This window comes from Clupea harengus, unplaced genomic scaffold, assembly GCF_900700415.2.
Source record: "Clupea harengus unplaced genomic scaffold, Ch_v2.0.2, whole genome shotgun sequence".
In the NCBI taxonomy this organism is placed as follows: Eukaryota; Metazoa; Chordata; class Actinopteri; order Clupeiformes; family Clupeidae; genus Clupea; species Clupea harengus.
This window is the reverse complement of record NW_024879565.1, coordinates 94,132-104,018: the sequence shown is the minus strand read 5'-3', so window position 1 is coordinate 104,018 and position 9,887 is coordinate 94,132.

Genomic DNA, 9,887 nt, shown 5'->3' with positions numbered 1-9,887 from the left:
AATTTCTCAAAATCAGCTCACCAATAAAAAGCAGTCTTGGGTTCCAAGTGATCACAACCACTTGAGTGATGTTAAATGGCTTCACATAGACATAAAACAATCCCAAGAGAAATAATGGGAAATCAACAGAGCTGCCGCTGTAAGTTCAAAACCAAATATATTCTTGAGGTTCCAAACATGTTCAAAGCAATTTGGCTTTGAATGTGAGAAGTCGATCGAGTTATCTTCTGTCCCGTCGCTTGAAGCATACCTTTTAACTCCGGCATTGGTCTCCCATTAATAATCATTTCACGTTTGGACTGAAAGTCCAGTTTTGAGAACTGCTTCAGCTCAGCAATAAAATCTTCAATTTTCGCCGTCAAGTAGAAGTGTAGAAGAAGAGCAACGTTTCCGAGCATAACCCCGACAGGTGCGCTCTCGCACGCCCCCTTCATTGAGGCAGAGGTACTGTGTGCCTCACCTACATGATTTTTCAATGCGTTTTGAGCTCAGCTCAAAGGTTCTACGCATGCGCACGCATGCGCAAAACCCAGTTTGGAGCGATTGCGCAATCCTAGGTGAGGCACTGCCTCACTAGCTCCCATAGACAATACATGGTGCCTAACCTGACCGCACGTCCCTTGTTTTCTCCCGTCTATTTGAATAGGACATGCGCAAATTCAGCAAATTCAGCGATTTTGATTATAAAAATGCTCAAAATGATTGGAATCATGCAGAAATTACACCTATACCACAGATTAGTAGAGAAATATCAATATTTATTTTATTTTATAAAACCTGCCTCATAGGACCGCACGTCCCTGCATATGGGGGTGCTGGAACCGGAGGGGATGAGACCAGAGGTGGTGTTCTGAACCGGGTTCGCCGGATAGCCAACCGACTACCCCTTAAACAGAGCGTCTAGGCTGAGTCCGCATTTGGGCTCAACGACTTCGTACTCAGACCACTCATCCTCTGAGAACTCGTCATCGGTGATCCCATCCTCCCAACTCGCCGAATCACCATCCCAAAAAATCTCCCACGGGAGCAGATGTATGGCCTCATTAGTATCAAAATCAAAAGCCGTACAATATGGGTCCAATTGTACTGGTCTGTCTTTCACCAGGTTCGGGTCTGCTGGGTCCATCATGGTCGGATCGTACTGTTAGGCTTTCTCACAGTAAGGACCCAATCGCAAAATTTCACAAAAATTAATTAGTCATCACGCCTCCGGTACCTGTTTGGCCAGAGGGCCTCATCCACATCACAGGCAACAGACCTGAATGTTTAGAGATTTGAATATTTGTGTGTTGTAGGTTGATGCTTTGAGATTTTACTTGAGAAGTGTGTGCAACAATTGAACATTGTGTGTAGTTTTTTGACAACAAGGTGATGTGTAATTGATATCAGAGTGTAAAGAAGGAAAGTCAGCGTCTAATGCAAATAAGGGAGTGTGAGGTAGTGCCAAATTGGGTCGAGCGATTGGTCCATGAAGTGAAGGTTGTGCAAATTGTGCCGAATTTTCGCTTTTTGTGTGTTAACAACTGAGAAAAACTGTAATAGGTTGTGATGATGTGAGAACCCAGGCTCTCTTTATGTGAGTCAACCCATGGAAGTCATTTGTGTCAAGGAAATTGGATCAATGCAAGTTTACTTTAGTCACAGTGACATGCTACATGATGAAGCTGGATGTGCTGTTGACAGTGAGAAGTAGCGCTGAGAGAAAAACTACAGTCAGTTTGTTTTTAAAGAATGTATTCAATATACGTGGAAGAAAATGCATTACATAGACAAAAAAAAGATTGAAGAAATTCTAAATACAGAACTAATTTGTTACATTTGAAGCAAACTATAATCACTTAAAGATATTTCATCATCATTAGCTCATTTGGATACCAAAACACCACCTGATTCAACATCAACAAGTTACCTTAGACAACTTAATTAAACACACACACATACACTGAAATAATCTACAAAGTAAATTGAATAAAAATTAAAAAAATCAGCTATGAAAAATTTAATTGGATATTGAAGAACAACGAAAATGTCAGACTTCTGGGAAGGTTGTTTAAGTAAGTGGATTATCATAGTCTCAAATCAATATCAAAATACCTTTCAATAACCACCTAAGATGCCCAACCATATTATAGAATAACTTGATTCATGATCAAATTATCTTGTCTTCATCAAAAACCTTTTGAAAGGTTTTCACCCTCGTCAACAGGAGAGGTAAGAAAGTAAGACACCTGTCTAACTCAGGTGAGTTCCAGGTTAGCTCTTTTTCTGTCATGACCCTCTGTGTCTCTTCGTTCGGGGCCCCGTTGTCTGCTTCCTCTCTGTTTCTCATACTTATATGTGTGAGCATGTTTGCTCATTAGGCTCACAGTAATTGCTCCCACCTCCGTCAGGAGGAAACCTATTGTTATTGTAGGCTTTCTTATTAGGATTCCTCCGTCAGGAGGAAACCTATTGTTATTGTAGGTATTATTATTAGGGTTCCTCCGTCAGGAGGAAACCTATTGTTATTGTAGGTATTATTAGGGTTCCTCCGTCAGGAGGAAACCTATTGTTATTGTAGGTATTATTATTATTCTTGTGCCATTGAAGTCAATGGCAGCCCCTAGAACCGTATGGTAACTTTTTCTGAAATTTGGCACACTCATTAAGGACAGTCCCTTCTTCACTCACACCAAGTTTCATGTCTCCCACTAGACCATACTAGCGCCACCAACGGGTCAAAGTTGGACTTTTGTTAACACTGTAACTTTTGAACCGTTTGACCAATTTTCAAAAATGAGGTACCATTGGATTCCCTGGATCAAGACGAATTCAACACACCCTATGGCGTCAATGTCCGGTTATATAGATTTTCCGCAATTTCCGGTTTTATCAAAAACCTTTGAAAGGCATCAACTCCTACAATTTTTGTCAAATCTTCTTCAAAATCACCAGAGATGATCTTCAGACCAAGCCTCACAAAAGTTCTCCAACAGAATTTTGATCCTCACAACCGTTTGTCCGATACAGCCACTCAAATGCAGCAGAAAAGCTTTCAAACAGGAAGTGAAGTCATATCTCAGCAAATCTTTCAGATATCAACACCAAACTTGGTATGCACGTGGAAGACACTACAACATGTTCCCATGTGCAAATGCAACTTCATATCTTCAAAAATGATTGATATAAAGCATTTATATTGCAGTGTAAAAATGTGGACACTATTTGCCCTAAACGGGCGCCATCTTGGCTACGTCGCGAAAGAGTAGGAGCTCTTTCAACAGCTTTTCAATTCATTTCTAAAACAATGGCGGACGAGATGGCTACGGTGGCTAGCAATAGCTCACGAGGCTACAGACCGTAAATGTAAGTATCAGCGGTAATTAAACAATTTACTGATATTAAATGTACTACTAACATTCCATTCTCAGATTAAAGCTAGCGACATGAGTATTTGGTGGAGTTAGCGATGTATACAGACAATTAGCATACCAGGCTAGGTAGCATTAGATGCCATTGGATCTGCATGACAGTTATGCTAAGCTAGCTGGCTAATATTTACGTGTATGCTAACTGACGGTCCTTTTGCCAGTCCGACGAAGATGCACTTTTATCGGACACGTTTCGTTGCGGGGGCAGGTGGCGGCAGATAGCTATGTCAGTTACCGGACAGTGTCAAACAACGGCTGTTCTGTTAAACACTCTAAATTATAAGTTTAAAAATGCAGTAACAATCGATATGCTCAGTTTAATAATGGGTTAACATGACAACCTGCTACATTGGCTTGGCAGATAGATAACTGTTTCTCCAAGAGAAAGTCTGAAGCTTTCTTTTCAAACCTTTACTTAGGAAGCACTGTAAAACTGAGCAGACATACAGAATACATTTTAGTAATCTCATCTCGTAACATTCGTTTCTAAAAACAATCACTTAGCATTGCATGTTTAATTGTGATAGAAACTTCGTTAGCTTAATGCTAATTTATATGTGAAATTCCATAGAGACTGCGTTAGCGATTAGCATATTCATCAAAGTAAATAATTCGAACAAACTTCGGTTCATTACAAGTGGTTTCCACAAGAAGTAATGTTTTTAAGTAATTGTAACGGTAGAAAAGTGCCGTTAGGTACTGTACATTGTGGAAGTGTTTAAATAAGGATTTGGATTGTCGTAGTTGTTGTGCTTCAAACATATGTAACGGTAGAAAAGTGCCGTTAGGCACGCAATATAGTTTTGCCTACTGTTTTGGGGAAGGTAACCTAGCAACGGGGGTCGGGGAGTGAAAAGCTAAAGAGAGTAACCAGAGCTACCAACTCTCACGGTTTCGCCGTGTGACACACGCTTTTGCATGTTTTCACACGCACTCACGCCACACATCCAATATCTCACGCTAAAAAAAAGTCCCGAAGTAATAGCGACAGCAGAAGAGTTACAAAGAGAGACAACTGCGGGAGAAACTCGCGAAGAGAATCTATCGCTGAAGAAAATCTTCATCTCCAATCTGAGCAGAGACTAGATATGTTAATGACATGTGGTTCAATTAAGTACTCACTCTCTTAAACTTTAAATCTTGAAAGAAATTATTCGTTTGTGTTTGTGTGTGTGAACTTGATTTTGTGTGGTGAATGTAAACTCAGCTGTCATTACAAGCAGCAGGAGAGCACCTTGTTAACCTCGTGGTATACTGCATGCTCAAATCATCATAGCATTGTTTATTTAGGCTGCTCACATAGCATTTATCTTTTTATTAAGAGGCCAAAGAAAAGGACTCACTCTGAAGACTTTTCCAAACAACACTTTGAACAGGTAAGATGTATTCCAAAGAATTTAACATAAAGACAGGAATGATGAGGTATGTTCACTCCTAAACTGCACCTGAGTTATTCTTATATGGCTTTTCCTCGGACATGTGTATGAACTGCTGCTGGTCGATGACAATATACCTATAACTTAACAACCTGTAACTCTACTTTCATAAATAGGTTTCCCCATCTCCTCCCATACCATGGGCCAGAGGAGCATGACCACCTGGGTGAGGAGTTTCTGAATTATCAGACCATGCCAACCACCTCCCTTCAGGACGAAACTGAGATGGAAAGCTTCTGGGCTGGAATGGCAACACGGAAACATAAGGTATACTTTTTTTTGGCTTTCTTTTTGGCAGGTGTGGCTTGGCTACATCTGTTGCTATTATTGATGCATGCCTATATCGTGTCATACATGATGCAAACTATGCATGTTGTATCTGAACTTTGTTACAGTGTACTTACAGTATTAATCAAAACAAAATATGGTATGTTTTTCCATTTTGTTCTTTGTTCATTCTCAATAGGTGGCAGGAACCAAAGAATTTGAGAGGCTTGTTGCCGTCGCCAAGCTGGTCCTGGTGTTGCCCCATTCGAATGCAGATGCTGAGAGGGTGTTTTCAGTGTTCAGTGGGACTGAACAAAACTAAGACCAGAAATAGCCTGGCATTGGATGGCACCCTGTCTTCAATAATGGCCATAAAGATGGCCGACCTGGAGCCCTGTTTCAGATGGGAGCCCCCCTCAGAGGTCATCAAGGCCTCCAACCTTGCCCACAGATCTTAGAAAATGACTAACCAGGTTCTGATCTGCACCTGATACCTCATTTTTAGTTATTTTTGTCATGTGTTGATCTATTTTATTGCTTAAAAAGGCTACTGTTTAAGCACTTTATTTGTTGCACTTTTTTGTTTGATGGAACGTGTGGTGGGAGGCTTTGAATAGTGAAAAATATTTCTCCCTAACTACTCTTGTGTCATTTTTTGCTGTTCATAAATTGTTAAGTGCTCTTAAATTAAGTGCTCATAAATCATTAAATACAATTATTAACTATATAGGTTAGGTTCCAGTTAAGAGTTAGTTGAATACCATTGTAATCAAAATGTCAATCAACCTACCTTGGTAAAATCTTAAACACAGGTCTATTAATTAGGCTATATTGTGGTACATAGACAGTCATTGAGGCACAAGAATAGTTTTCTGGTTGAATGTTCAGCTCAAGTCTAAAAGGCCCTACAAGTCATGATCAGATGAACATGAATCAGAATAAGTTCAGGTATTGCACATCTTTAGCATACCACCCAAAAATCCACTAGAATGCAGGAAAAAACATCTACTTAAACCAAAATGTCCTGGGGGTGGACCTTCAGCTATGCCTTTGCTTCACAGAATGTAACCAATGTTGTCCATCTCCAGTAGGCCCCACATTAGGCAGACTTTGGGCCCCAAAAACCAACAGAATGCAGAGCACAACATGGGTACAACGCCAAATTAATTCCAATTCCCTGATATCTGAGCCACCCAACGTTTGTAGCTGCGTGCGCGGCAACATTTTCTCACTCCAAGGTTTTTTGAAAAGTTGGCAGCTCTGTAGTGACACGTTTTAGTACACTTTGCAGTGAGTGTGTTTGCCCCACAATGCTAAAAAGTTGCAGTCAAATTTGGCAAAATTGCTAGCTTTGATATTATCTTTACATTTAGATGGGTTGGTGGTTACAAACAATGAGGATGCGCATGCAGCTTCAGGGCAGAACAATGCCTACCATTTCACCTTTACTGTATATGTTCCATCCACCCCCCCTTTCTGAATAAAGTTCCATTGATCTGATTTGTTGCTATCTGTTGCTATAAAAACCATTTTAGCCAAGCTAACTAACATTGTTTTTAGCTAGCTGACATTACCATTCAATCACAAACAAAACATGAATAGAAATAACTTGCTAACAGGGTCCTCACGTTTAATCAAAAGCTTGTAGTGAGATGCATGACCCCCCGAGACAAGCTTTCATGTTAATAATACTGTTGGTCACCCTGATTGTGCATGTTGTGTAGTTAAATGGGATGAGAGAGTCTGACCATGATAAAGTATTGTCAAGCTGCTGTACCATCACAAGGTACACTTGCAAACAGCTGGACATTAGCTGTACCTTGGTCCAGTTCACTGCATGCCTCTTGTCAGTTGTGTATGACTGAGACTAGAGAGATGTCAATTCAGGGAGAGTTCCTATAACCATGGATTTTTAACCAGTTTTGGGAAATTTTGAAAACAGTGTTATTGTGTGGGACTATGTTTTTTGGGCTACTTCTAATCCTCATGCGGCCGCCGCATTTATCCCTTGGCGTGACCTGCACTGGGAAAGAGGGAAACAGCATGGATGGGGAAAGTGTGTGGGCAGAGCAAGCAGTAGTAGTACATAACCTTCAAACGTCCTTTAGTGAAGTGTATCCTCACTTTCATACAGTTATTGTTGTAATCAAAGCTTTTAAAGAATGGATCTCTGCATTAAGGGCCTGACCAGAGCACAGGTGGCCTGACAGAACACGCTTCAAAGTTGTCACTTTCAAAAGGGTGGCATTTTAACCCTGTCAGTCCAAAATGTCTAAAACTTGGTACCCATGACTTATTGCTCATGGGAAACAAAAAAGTCTCAAGAACCCATAATGTCACCAGCATGGATATTTCTCGACAGTGACAATTTGTGAATAATTTAAAAAAATGACTTCAAATCAGCCATTGATCCAATTATCTGTCCAATGTTGTGTACATGTATGAAATACATGTCAGTGTCATGTCAATTTTGTAATGATTGGAATGTTGAGGAGGAACCCGCCATTGCTGCCTGCAGCTATATTTAGGGTTCCTCCGTCAGGAGGAAACCTATTGTTATTGTAGGTATTATTAGGGTTCCTCCGTCAGGAGGAAACCTATTGTTATTGTAGGTATTATTAGGGTTCCTCCGTCAGGAGGAAACCTATTGTTATTGTAGGTATTATTATTATTAGGGTTCCTCCGTCAGGAGGAAATCTATTGTTATTGTAGGTATTATTAGGGTTCCTCCGTCAGGAGGAAACCTATTGTTATTGTAGGTATTATTATTATTATTATTATTATTATTCTTGTACCATTGGAGTCAATGGCAGGCCCTAGAACCGTATGGTAACTTTTGCTGAAATTTGGCACACTCATTAAGGACAGTCCCTTCTTTACTCACACCAAGTTTCATGTCTCTCCGGTTTATAGATTTTCCGCAATTTCCGGTTTTATCAAAAACCTTTGAAAGGCCTCCACTCCTACAATTTTTGTCAAATCTTCTTCAAAATCACCAGAGATGATCTTCAGACCAAGCCTCACAACATTTATCCAACAGAATTTTGATCCTCACAACCGTTTGTCCGGTACAGCCACTGAATTTCAGCAGAAAAGCCATCAAACAGGAAGTGAAGTCATATCTCAGCAAATCTTTCAGATATCAACACCAAACTTGGTATGCACGTGGAATACACTACAACATGTCCCCATGTGCAAAGGCAACTTCATATCTTCAAAAATGATTGCTATAAAGCAAATTGCATTAATCGCTAATGCTAAAAGAATGCTTTACACATTTTTCATTCAAAAAGTGATACTCTGATTCAATCACAAGTTCATATGAAGACACTTGAGAATGTTTAGTACACAAATCTGAAAAAAAGTTGACTGTAAGATGAAAAGTAGATTTTTGGTGAATATTTGAAACATGCATGCTTGGCTAATTGCTACCACCATTTCCAATGTAATGTCTCCCTCTCTCCTCCTTCGCTCCCGTGCCAATTCTCACAGACACTGACACACGTGCAAGCTTCTCGAGACGCACACACACTATTTCATGACATTGTGGCCTGACCAAGCCCCCACTCAGCCCTTAGCTTGAAGCCAAGGCCCTTGTGGATCTTGACAGTATTGCATTTCCGTTGCCATGGCGGCGCGCATAGTCGCAGCGGCTCAGTGCTCCCTAAAACAATGCAGTGAAATCATTCAAATCAAACCAAATCAATCGTCAAATATTTTCTACAATAGAGAGGATTTATTGTACTTCGGTAGAACATGCCAAATTCCGATAACGAGTGCCTTTCAACACTCGCATGGGATTCCTCTGGGAATAGCCAGAACACCGGCGTCTCCATGGATAGCGACACCGAGCGGCATACCCCGAAGACGGAGGAGGGAACGTAAACAGAAGCGGGGTTGCAGGTCCGGTGACTTGACTAGGCTAAAGAGGGCTCCAAACAGACCACCACTGCCCAGTCTTTACGTCGCGAATGTAAGGTCTTTAGGAAACAAGATGGACGAGCTTAATTTGGATATATCGACCCGGTCAACCATACGAGACAGCTCCGTCATTGTCATCACGGAAAGCTGGCTACACTCGGGGATCCCAGACACAGCGGTGGAGCTGTCAGGTCGCTCACTTCATCGCAGCGATAGAACAGAGGCTTCTGGTAAGAGCCGTGGAGGAGGACTATGTGCATATGTAAAAAAGGACTGGTGTACAAACTCCACTGTCATCGATAAGCACTGTTCACCCGATCTAGAGATGCTAGCAGTCAAATGTAGACCATTTTATTTACCACGCGAATTCTCCGTTACCGTGGTAACAGCAGTATACATCCCACCAGATGCCAACGCTAATGCAGCACTTGGCTATCTACTAGCAGCTATAAACAAACAGCAGACCACTTATCCAGAGGGCGTTTTTATCGTGGCTGGTGACTTTAACCATGTCAACCTCAAGACGGTGCTGCCCAGCTTTGATCAACACGTAAAGTGTGCAACTCGAGGAAAAAATATTCTGGACTGTGTGTATTCTAATATTAAAAAGGGATACAGGGCCTCACCCCTCGCACACCTGGGCCAGTCTGATCACCTGTCACTATCCCTGATTCCAGCATATCGCCCCATCATTAAAAAACAAGAAGCTACCATCAAAACTGTTAGGAAGTGGCCTGAAGATGCATCTCTACAGCTCCAGGACTGCTTTGAACGAACAAACTGGACCTTGTTTTTTAATCAGGATGTGAATGAGTATGCCTTTGCTGTCCTCTGTTACATCAGGACCTGCGTT